We start from the raw sequence: 12,870 nt of genomic DNA on the forward strand, positions 1-12,870 counted from the left end.
TTGGGAAGACAATCAAGTACTTTTTTCAGTCATTCGTCTTCATTTTCCATTTTCATTTAACAACCCCATAATCCCTTGCAGAGTGGAGTCTGGGCAACTGAATGGAGCTAGCAGAAAACAGATAATCAGAGTTGGAAGGGACCTTGTGGGTCATCTAGCCCAACCCTCCACCCAAGCGGGAGACCCTACATCATTTCTGGTGGCAGTCCAATTTCTTCTTGAAAGTCTCAAGTGATGGCGCTCCCACAACTTCCAAGGGCAAGCAGAGTGTTTTAATGGCCGGATGCCCTTCTTGTCACCAATACGGAGTTTTGTTCAGCAGATGCATTCTCAGTGTGCCCAGAGAGAGAAATATCTGCTTCCACCTAGGATCAAACTCACAGCCTCCTGATTGACTTTTTTTCAGTTATTCGGGGCTATTTGCAGACAGTCCTTGACTTACGACCACAATTGAGACTAAAATTTCTGTTGCTAAGTGAGCCAGTTCAGTGACTTTTGCCTCGTTTTACGACCGTCACCATTATCAACTGCTGTTGCTAAGTGAATCACGCAGTCATTAAGCGAATCTGGCTGTGCCCGTTGACTTTGCTTGTCGGAAGCAGACAAAGTGACAAATGGCGATCCCATGGTCCCAGGGACAGTGCAACCGTCCTAAGTACATGCCAGTTGCCAAGCATACTAATGGTGATCAGGTGACTGAGCAGATGCTGCAATGGTCACAAGTGTCATCATGCCCCCATCGGAGCCTGAATCTGCAGAGGAAGGTGAGCTGGAACCGGAACCGATGGAGATCGAGGGACCAGCTTCGTTGGCTTCAGAGGAAAATGGGGAAGAACAGGGCCAGTCAGCCTGGGACCTTTCAGGATTGGGACGGCTTGTAGGCAGGGAGGAAGGGCAGGCAGGGTGACCAAGAAAGGCGAAGCAATGTGTTCTGTCGCCAGTAAAGAGACTCGCAGACCGGAGTTGACTTCAGCTCTTTAATAATAAACAGTAACTTCAACTGCAGTCGAACCGCAGCAGCCCTTTTTATAGCGGCTGCTCCACGGCTCGCAACCAATGACATTTAGTTAAACTTCCCGCCGCTATAGGCGGCCAATCAGATACTAACGTTACTAACCAATCGCATCGTTGCTTTTGCTAACCAATAGGAACATCGCCCTAGAAGTCTCTATTTAAATACACTACACAATGAACATGAGAGACAGAACTCGGGCAATGAGCAAGGACCACCCCCTCCTGATCCGTGAGCAACCCTAACCCTAATCCTCGAGCACAGAGTGGAGAGAAGGCAAGAATAGCTCAGACTGACTCAACTACGCAGGAGGAGACCACCCCACCCCTCTTCACAAGGCACACCCTGGGGATTGAGACTTATGGAGATGCTGTGGGGAGGGAACAAATGCTGAATCCCTAGAGGGTTGAGTGCCCAATTTTGAACTTTCCTGGATTCCTTGCATTATTTCTGGATTTCTGGGTTAGTTGCCACGCTCCCTTGCTTCCTGGACTCTTCAACATGCCCTGCTGGGTTTCTTGCTGTGCAGCCATGGTGTTCACAGTATTGGGCTGGAGAATTTGCAGCCAGAGGCTGCTTGAGGTGTCTGTGTGTGTGTGTGTGAGAGAGAGAGAGAGAGAGACAGACAGACAGACAGACAGACAGACATCACTTTGCTCTGGGACTTGCCAGAAATGTGGGAGATTTTGGGGAAATTTGGACCCATAAAGGGGCGTTTTGCCAGCCGCCTGTGCTAACTCTGTGCTATGCCTGTCGTCACAAGTGTGAAAACCGCTCATAAGAGTAATTTCAAATGGTCACTAAACAAATGTTTGTAAGTCAGGGACTACCTGGACATAATCTCCTTTTGAAGTGTTTAAGGAACCATGGGAGGAAGGAAACCGACTATCTTCTTTAGAGCTGCCAGACTCCTTACTACATCTTATTACTTACTACAGATAACATTTCAAGAGTTATGTTCATCGGTCTAAAGCAATATTGGAGCCCTCCCTTTTTTAATTGCATATTTAGATATTTCCATTTATTTTATAACCCCAGAGTTGGTTTTTGATCATGTGGAATGATTTCAAAATCCCAGCTTCAAAAGAGAAACAGGGGGAGAAGGAGATTCTGCTTAGACCTAATCAGGATCACTCCGATATTTGAAGTGTTGATGCAAAACCTACGATTGGCTTTTAATGAAAAATGGGTCCAGTTTGTCAAAAGTGAGAACCAATGGAGAACCCACAGAGACGTTTGCCTTCCTTCTTACGATTTTTTTCGTCAAACTTAAGTCAAAAGGCGATCAGAGAACTGGAAGGAGGCAAGCGCCGATGTCTTTCAGTACACATAGCATAGCAATAGCACTAAAGACGTATATACAGCTTCACGGTGCTTTACAGCCCTCTCTAAGCGGTTTACAGAGTCAGCCTATGGCCCCCAACAATCTGGGTCCTCATTTGACCCACCTCAGAAGGATAGAAGTTTGAGTCAACCTTGAGCCTGGTGAGATTCGAACTGCCAAACTTCTGGCAGCCGGTGATCAGCAGAAGTAGCCTGCAATACTGCCACTCTAAGCACTGCGCCACCACAGGTCTTTATACATCATGGGTATAACAACAGTTTTGAAGATTTTGTCCATGCAAAGCCAGATATGCACCTATTAGAACATAGATATCCACCTGGGGTGGGTGGGCATGATAGCACTGTTCCAATATTTGAGGGGCTCCTATAAAGCCAAGTGGGTCAAACTATTTGTTCTGACCAAGGCTTCCTGAGACAGTAACAATCACACGCTGTTCACAAAAACCTTTTTTTAATTATTTCAACAGCTGTAAATTATATGCATTCATAGCCCGTAATGAGTCTCAAATAGTTTATGAACAGTCCAACATAAGTCTGCCACAGTCTTTCGGGATAAGGCTGATAAGCACCCACCTTTATCTCCCTTGAAATGTTGCCAGTGACTAAATTGCCAATTAGTTGTACAAGGCCAAACGGAACACAAAGTCAACACGGAGCTTTAGATTTTAAACCAACCAGAATGAAGTTGCTTCCTGCAAAGGCTCATGTCCCTTTGCTCCTCCTTTATGTCTTATAGGAGGGGCCAATCATCTCCAAGCCTTACTCCCGAATCACCCCCCTTTGTCTTAATTGTTCTTGCCTTCTGGCAGCTCCGTGCAAGTGCGCACTGGGGACAGGCTCCCCCTGTTCCCCTTCCTTGCTGATGTCAGATTCTGGAGGCTCCGGGGCCAGCACATAACTCTCAGGTGGCCCTGGCCCCATCTCTGTGTCGGACGCAGATCTCTCATCCAAGCCCTCCCCAGACTCCAGGACTGGCCCATGTTCCTCCCCACTGTCCGACTCTGCTGCCAGCTCCGCAGGCCGCCGGCTGGACCACAACACTATTTTCCAAAGCACCAAAAGGCAAGATGAGAAACAACGGATGGAAACTAACCAAGGAGAGAAGCAACCTGGAAAGAGACCATTCCTAATGGTGAGAGCAATCAACCAATGGGATGACTTGCCTCCAGAAGTTGCAGGTACTCCATCGCGGGAGGTTTTCAAAAAGAGACTGGAAACAAGCATTTGTCTGAAGTGGTAAAGAGCAGGGGTGGGCTTCATTTCAGCAACTGGTTCTCTGCCCGACTGTTGGATGGGCTGGCCATGGTGGGGAGGGTGAAAACAGACTCTGGAGGCTTTCCTTGAGCTCTGGGAGGGTGAAAACAGCCTTCCCCAGGCTCTGGGGGCCCTCCGGAGGCTGGAAATGGGCCTATTTTCGGCCTTCTGGAGTCTCTTTCCCCCCTGCCTGAGCCTCTGCCTGGGCCCTGCACTTACCTCACATCCAAAATGGGCTGTGTGGAGACTCCTGGGAGGGGCGGGGGGGGCGGGGCCAGCCAGGGGTGAGATTCGGCTGTTCGCCGAACCAGCCACAACGTTAGCTATGGGTTCTCCTGAACCCGGGCGAACCCGTAGCAGCCCACTCCTGGTAAAGAGTCTCCTGCTTGAGCAGGGGGTTGGACTAGAAGACCTCTGAGGCCCCTTCCAACTCTATTATTCTATGGCCTATATAGGTTCTGTTCTTCGCTGCAAGACAAAAGACCGTGACTGGGGTGTCTGTGTTTGTAAAACAGCCATGTTGCACACAGATGGCGTGTAGCCTGGGCATCGCAGAGGTTTCGTGCACAACGCATATGGGGGTTTTATGGGGGGAGTGGTGAGGGGGATGCCTCACTTCTCCCAATCCTCCAGCACTCTGCAGGATAGGGCCCTCATATATATGCCAAATAGGGTGGGGAATGCCCTAGCAATTAGTGTCCTTTGCTCACCTGTTATGCTATGCATCAAAGATTCTTTGCAAGATTATTTTTTGCAAGAGGCACAAATAAGCTTTTCTGGTACGTTCCCCAGATTTGCTCCGTTCTTTCATTTTGTGATTGTGCGTGTGTGAGAGAAAGAGAAAGAATGAAGGGGAGTGTTCTTTTTATTGTCCTTTGTTAACACTTTTCAATTGAGGAAGGAACCACGTGTGGGAATTGCAAGCTGCAGTACGTGACATCATAATAAGTTCCTGTCGTGGGAGACAAAAGTCTTGGCAAGGCAGCCCCCAGACAAGGCCCACTTTTGATGCCACGGAGAATTTCATAAGAAAAGCAAGGAAGGAAGGCGAGATCGGAACCAACATCTGTATCGGGGAGATAACAATAACGTTTGTTCTGGTGTTTTGTACGCTTCCCAGCCGCTCAAATGGAGCGCCTTTTTTTTATCAGGAGAGAGCAGTTTGCGGTATGCAGGTGTTGTTATTGTTACGAGAAGGAGAACTGCCGTCTTCATTATTATAACTGCGTTCCCTCTCTTCGCTGGGAAAATTAGGTTGAGTTGCTCGGTGGGTCTGGGTGCATTCAAAAAAGGCAGGACTCCAACTGTTAATTTTTTGGGAACGGAAATGTCTTTGAGTCAGTGCTTGACTTGCCGGGATGACTGCGGTTTCTTCTCAAGATCTTGGAAGTAGTTTAAATACAGAATAACAGATTTAGAAGGGACCTTGGAGGTCTTCTAGCCCAACCCCCTTCTCAAGCAGGAGAACTTATACCAGGGTTGTCAAACTCAAGGCCCACGGGATGGATCCGGCCCACAGGGTGTTTAAATCTGGCCCATGGGGCCTCCTTGTAGCTCATTTGTGGCCAGCAGAGTGCTGCTGGAGGCGTCTGTCCCACCTCCCCACCCTCTACCTCCACCTGCCTACAGAGGAGAACTACAATGCTGATCTGTCCCTCGAAGGAATCCAGTTTGACACCCCTGCCTTATACCATTCCAGACAAGTGGCTGTCCAGTCTCTTCTTAAAAGCCTCCAGTGATGGAGCACCCACAACTTCTGGTGGCACGTCGTTCCACTGGTTTGTTGTTCTCACTGTTATGAAATTTCTCCTTAGTTCTAAGTTGCTTCTCTCCTGGATGAGTTTTCATCCGTCGTTTCTTGTGCTTTGGGAAATAGATGGACCCTCCCTCCTGTTCTTTGGAGAAGAACTGGGCCAAGATCACCCAGTTACTTCATGTCTAAAACAGGACTAGGAGCAGGCTGGTATCCTAACAGCATAACCATCAGTTCTGGGAGCACGTAAGTGTGCGCTACTTACAAATTACTGGCTCCGGCAAGCATTATTCACCTTCTCCCGCTGACAAGCGGCCGTTCGATTCTCACCAGCTGAAGGTTGGCTCAGCCTTCCATCCTTCTGAGGTGGGTCAAATGAGGACCCAGATTGCTGGGGACAAGGTGCTGACTCTTATCAACCATCTAGAGAGGGCTGTAAAGCACCGTGAAGTGGCATACAAGTCTAAGTGCTATTGCTACGATACAGTATGTATAGTATGTGCTCAATGTTGCAAACTCTAAGTCAATTAGTCTCTTTATTGGCAGCAGTGGAAATATCCTTTGAAAATATGCAGATGTGTTAAGGAAATGTAGGGAAGTCACCTCTGAGTCTCTCTGAGTCTGTCTGTTTGCCTGCTTGTCTATCTGATAATCTATCTATCTAATCATCTAATTATGTCCAGGTATATATTTCCGTATCATCTGTCTGTCTATCTATCTATCTATCATCTATCTGTATTCATCTATCTATATTCATCTATGAATCTATATCTATCTATCTTTTCTTTTTCAAAAAAAAAGTAACAAAGTGACTAAACGAATGATTGTAAGTGGAGGACGGCCTGTTCTGTTTTCTCATGCAGGAAGTTTTGGTTTACTGTTTAATGTTGGGCCATGCATTCTGCCTGCATTCTGAACTAGTCCAGTCCGGATAGAGATTGATCGCTTTAATGAAGCTAAAATGAACAGTCTGGTTTTAGTGGTCATCCCAGAGGCTAATGTACTTCCTAATTGAAATAACCTTTTCAGAGAATAAATAAATACACCTTCAGTATGTGTGTGACACGGGGGTTGTCAAAAACAAGTCACATTTCATTTCTGGGAAATAACCCATTCTGAGCATCAAAGTACCCATACCTCAAAAGGTCAAATTAGTGACATTCTCACATTGATCACAGTTCTTGAGAAGGTCATCGTCATGTTCACAGAAGGACTCATGTCTGGGTTTTCAATGGCTTTGAACGAAGGGCTGAGATCTTCAGTCTACAGAAATACACACCCTGTCTGTGTGAGTATGTGGTGTGTGTGTGTCTCTCTCTGTGTACATATATAGAGAGAGATACATATACATACACCCACTAATGCTATACTCAGGGACAGAGAAAGTGAAAATAGTATATACACACACAGAGTATATGTATGTGTCTGTACACACATACATATACCTACAGAAATACACACAATGTCTGGATGAGTATGTGGTGTGCATGTTGTGTGTGTACATATATAGATATAGATATATATACACCCATTAAAGTCAGGGACTGAGGAAATGAAAATAGTATATATACACACAGGACACAGAGTCTATACAGAAATACACACCCTGTCTGTGTATGTGGGTGTGTGTATGTGTGGGTGTGGGTGTGTACCAATGGTGGGATTCAATTTGTTTAACTACCGGTTCTGTGGGTGTGGCTTGGTAGGCGTGGCAGGGGAAGGATACTGTAAAATCTCCAGTCAGGGGTGGTATTTGCCGGTTCTCCAAACTACTCAAAATTTCCACTACCAGTTCTGCAGAACTGGTCAGAACCTGCTGAATACCACATCTGGTGTGTATATATATAGAGAGACACACATATATATACACCCTCTAATGTTAAAGTCAGGGATTGAGGAAATGAAAATAGTATATATATATATGCACAGATTATGTGTGTGTGTGTGTGTGTGTGTGTGTGTGTACACACACATACATATACCTACAGAAATACACACACTATGTGTGTATGTGGTGTGTGTGTGTATGTGTATTCATATATAGAGATACATATACATACACCCACACACAGTGTGTGTGTATATACTACATACATACATACATACATACATACATACATACATACATACATACATACATACGTACAACTTTAAAAGCACAACTACAATGACGTGGGAAAATACCCGAACAAAGCTGAATGCCATACATGTAAGTACCCGCGAAAACTTAAGAAAACATATATATATAAATACATATACACTACACACACATATATATATATACCCACAAGCAATGTGTGTGTATATACTATATACATATATATATATATAATACATACATACATACATACATACACACACACACACACACACACACACACACACACACACACATATATATATATATATATATATATATATATATATATACCCACAAGCAATGTGTGTGTATATACAATACACATACACGCACATATACATTGTCATTCCTAAGACTTTCCTCCCCTTTGAGACAAGGCCAAATGATCATAATACAGGAAATGTGGATTTCAAAGAAAAAATAAAATTCAGTTTCTCCCTGAATGTGGAAGCTGGATTCCTAGCTTTAACTTTCCCTGTGGGTGGAGGAGGGGGCTGAACACGGGTAAATATGTTGTTACTGATTTAAAAATCTATTTGTTCAGTTATTTCGGCTGGAGACGTCATTATCTTTCCGAGGCAGCTGTTGGAATATTAACTAGGCACAGCAGTAACAAGTGGAATATCATTAGCCCTCCTTGTCCCAGTGAATTTTTCAGTTATAACTGGGAACAATTTGCAATGAATCTCCACGCGGTTGTAATTAACTTCATGGATGTGCCATGCGTGCAGGCCAACACCACCGGAAATCTCAAAAGGATTTCTGCTGATAGGGCAAAGCTATTACTTTATTTCAACCTGCTACTACAAGCAAGGAACACGATAGCTTCGCCTTCCTTTAGCAAGCGATTCAATGCCCCTCAAAATCACAATCAGCAGCAGGTAAGAAAAGGCGATACAAGTAGTTCTTAGCTTATAACCACAATGAGGACTAGAAAATTTGCAATTAGCAATAGCACTTAGACTTATAGACCGTTTTACAGTGCTTTACAGACTTCTCTAAGTGGTTTACAGAGTCAGCATATTGCCCGGCAACAACCCACCTCGGGAGGACAGAAAGCTGAGTCAACTTTGAGCCTGGTGAGATTTGAACTGCCAAATTGCAGGCAGCCGGCAGTCAGCAGAAGTAGCCTGCAGTACTGCACTCTAACCACTGTGCCGCTGTGGCTCATAATTAAGTCATGATGGCAACTGGACTTCCTTTGTTTTTTCTTCCTTGAAGACATTTCACTTGTCATGCAAGAAGCTTCATCCGTTCTGAACATCCCCACCCTCCTGCCAGAAGGGATGAAGCTTCTCGGATGAGAAGCAAAATGTCCTCAAGAAAAAAAAAAAAGAGAGAGTCCAGTGGCCTTTAGAAAAAAGCACCTTTAAGTCACAGTGGCAATCATCCTGAGCACGATGGGCGTTAAGAAACACAAAATATAAATAAATAAGTCAAAATAAATCATGTAACTGCAGAGTGTCGTATGTTTGAGCTGTGTGCTAAGCCTAGATCTTAATCGCATGACTGCTGAGAAGCTGTAATGGTCATAAGAGAAAGGACTGGTTGTAAGACCCAGTTTTTCAATGCCTTTATATAATTTTAAATGGTTGCTAAATGGATAGTCGTAAGTCAGGGATTACCTGTGTGATTTCCAGCACTGTCACAAACGTTGTGAGATCTGACTAATGCAGAATAAAATACATGGTGATATTCAGCAGGTTCTGACCAGTTCTGGAGAACTGGTAGCGGAAATTTTGAGTAATTTGAAGAACCGGCAAATCCCACCTCTGACTGGCCCCACCACCCTCTACTTTCTGCCTCCTGAGTCCCAGCTGATTGGCTGGGTCTTCTTTGGTTGCTCTGCACAGGAAAACAGAGCTGGAAAGCAGGTTAGTGGGGTGGGGAGGGAATGGGGATTTTTGCAGTAACCTTCCCCTGCCACGCCCACCAACCACAGAACCGGTAGTAAAAAAATTTGAATCCCATCACTGCACATTGCTTGTGACATAAGAGCTTTGCCTCTCAGTGCAGCCCAAAGTGGTATTCCCCAACTTAAAAAAAAAAAAGTATTGTATCTTCATTTGGCAATAAAATATTCTTTTAAGGTCTTTTTCCAAGCTAGGAAACCTTTGAATCTGATTTTTGAGAAAAATGGGAAAAAATAAAAAATAAAGTGAAAAATGTTGGCCACGTTTCATTTTCATTCTTTGCGTTCTGTTATTTTAAGCTCATTTCTCTAACCTCTCGGTAGCTGTGGCTTCTCTTTCCACCTTCTAGAGTATTTGGCATGCAAGATAAGCTTCAGTTTAAAATAGGACTGGAACAGTAAAAGAAATTTATTCAATTTATATTGAAAGGGGATTTAGCCAATTCCAGCTGGTGAATCAATATATTAAAATACTATTGCACGTAGATAGTTACCATTTAAAAATATTGCACGGGGCATCAATCAAAAATGCAATTCAGCATGTATTGAGGAGAAAGGATTAATTATATTGGGGAAAGTGGGGGAAATCCAAGAATGAAAAGAAAAGAAAAGAAAAAGAAAGAAAGAAAGAGAGAGAGAGAGAGAAAGAAAGAAAGAAAGAAAGAAAGAAAGAAAGAAAGAAAGAAAGAAAGAAAGAAAGAAAGAAAGAAAGAAAGAAAGAAAGAAAGAAAGAGTGTAACATTGTAAGAATGTTAAAATGGAAGAAACGTACATAAAATTTTGAAACATTTTCTCATCATCAAGCTGATAAGAAAACAGAATATAGTATAACAGACTTGGAAGGGACCTTGGAGGTCATCTAGTCCAACCCTCTACTCAAGTGGGAGATTCTATACCATTTGAGACAAATGGCTGTCCAGTGTCTTCTTGAAAGCCTCCAGTGATGGAACACCCATAACCTCTGGACGCAAGTGATTCCACTGTTGATTGTTCTCACTGTCTTCTCTTTATTCCTAAATTTGATCTCTTCTTGATGAGTTTCCACCCGTTGCTTCTTGTCCTGCCTTCAGGTGCTTTGGAGAATAGCTTGACTCCCTCTTCTTTGGGGCAGCCCCTGAGATACTGGAACACTGTGACTGGATCATGTCACCCCTAGTCCTTCTTTTGATTAAGCTAGACATGCCCAATTCCTGCAACTGTTCTACATATATTTTAGCCTCCAGCCCCCTAATAATCTTGGTTGCTCTTCTCTGCCCTCTTTCCAGAGTCTCAAAATCTTTTCTATCTTGCAGTGACCAAGACAAACTGTTTAAAAAGTGGAAAAGACAGATCTTAGGGATCATAAATGCAAAACTGCTTCACAAACCAGAAGTTCTCCACACAAGAGATCTATTACTAGGCAGAGAAATCCTATTGGAATTACATCAAACAAATAAACTGTGATCATTTATCTGGTGTGTTGTTTTTTTTACTAAGCACCATCCTTGGTGTTTTCAGCTAGGTAGACAGAGGTAATGACTGTGGAATCATAGGACTGGAAGGGACTTCAGAGCACGGGTAGGCTGCTGGGGGTTCGCAGGGGTTCAGGAGAGCCCCTAGCTAAGATTCTGCACAGTTCGGAGAACCCCCAAATCCCACTCCTGGCTGGCCCCGCTCACCCCTCCCCTCCCCTCCCAGGAGTCCCCACATGGCCCATTTTGGATGCAGGTAAGTGCAGGGCATGCATGGAGGCTCAGGGAGGGCAAAAATTGGGCCTCCCAGAAGTTCGGGAAGGCCGGAAATGGGCCCGTTTCCAGCTTCCAGAGAGCCTCCGGAGCCTGGAGAGGCCGTTGTCACCCTCCCTGAGGCTTGAAGGAAGCCTCCGGAGCCCGGGGAGGGCAAAAACAGCCCACCCCACCGTGGTGCAAGAGGCTGACTAGGCCACGCCCACATGGCCATGCCCATGAGAGAATCTGTTGCCAAAATTTTTTGAAGCCCACGCCTGCCTCAGAGGACTTCTAGTCTAACACCCTGCTCGAGGCAGGAGATCTTACGTCATCCCGGTCAAACGGTTATTCAGTCTATTTTTGAAAACCTCCCATGATGGAGGACCCACAACTCCAGAAGGCCAGCTATTCCGTTGATTAACTGTTCTCAATGTCAGAAAGTTTCTCCTCACATCTAGGTTGGATCCAGCCTTAACAAACTTCTATCTTTTACTTCTTGTCCTGCCCTCTGATGCTTTGGAGAATAAATCAATCCCCATTTCTCTGTGACAGCCCCTCAATTCAGGGGTGGGATTCTACCAGTTCGCACCTATTCGCTAGAACCGATTGTTAACATTCTAAGCAGTACGGAGAACCAGTTGTTAGAAGAAATGACTGGCCTAATCCTGTAAGGAAGGCAGGAAGGAAACATTCTGGTGTTGCTTACAGAAACTGCCTCTCCGTTAACCCTTATTACATTCTTGGCAGGACTAGACTTCTTGTCTCAGGAACTTCTCTGGAGGTTTTTTCCCCTTCCTTTGCTGGTACTTTGCTTGTGTGGAGTGACCCTTGAAAAAAGTGACTTATGACCGTTTTCACACTTACGACTGTTGCAGTACCCCCACAGTCATGAGAGACCAGGCGAGGAGATACATGCCTTGATGTGAGTGATGTTGAGGGCTGCATCAGGGTTATATTTGATCTCGGATGACTGTGGGTTGGCTGTGGCCATGGTGGGCGTGCATTGGGACTCATGTTGGGGGCACCTGTGGTACCCAAGTGCTAAGGCAGGATTTACCTGAGACCCTCCCTCACTCTCATAATCTCCTTCCTTCCTTCCTTCTCTCTCTACAACCTGTTTTTGCTGGCAGGTGGCCGCTGGAGGCCATCATGGCCAAAAATGGGGCACCGGGGGGGGGGGCATATGCGGCCCCCTCGAGCTCCATTTTTGCTGGCAGAGAGCTGTTGGGCCAGTCCTTTGCTGTTTCCAGACCGGCCCCGTGGGCTGGATCTAAGCACCCAGAAGGCTGGATCTGGCCCATGGGCAGGGGTGAGATCCTACCAGCATAGCAACCAGTTAGCTTCACGCACATGCACACCAAATGCATGCGTGTGCATTACTTACAAACTACCAGGTCCGGCAGGCATTCACCTGCTCCAGCCGACGAGCAGCAAAGCAACTGAGGTGGAAAAAGCACAGCCTAGAGCCCAGGCAGGCGGATGAGCCAAACAGACAACCAGAAGATCATTGCAGCGAACCGGTTCGGTTGTTGGAGCTACTGGTTCTATAGAACCGGGCCAAACCGGTAGAATCCCACCCCTGCCTGTGTGCCATGTTTGACAGCCCGGTCTAGACATACTTAGTTCCCTCAATTGTTCATTATATGGTTTAGCCTCCAGCCCTCGTATCATTTATCATTTCTTGATAGCTAGAACAATTAATCAGTGGGACAACTTGCCTCCAGAAGTTGTGGGTGCTTTTTTTTTTTA

The sequence above is a fragment of the Notechis scutatus genome, chromosome 3 (assembly GCF_049901735.1).
Source record: "Notechis scutatus isolate UNSWTSFEM ecotype Mainland chromosome 3, rNotScu1.2, whole genome shotgun sequence".
Taxonomy (NCBI): Eukaryota; Metazoa; Chordata; class Lepidosauria; order Squamata; family Elapidae; genus Notechis; species Notechis scutatus.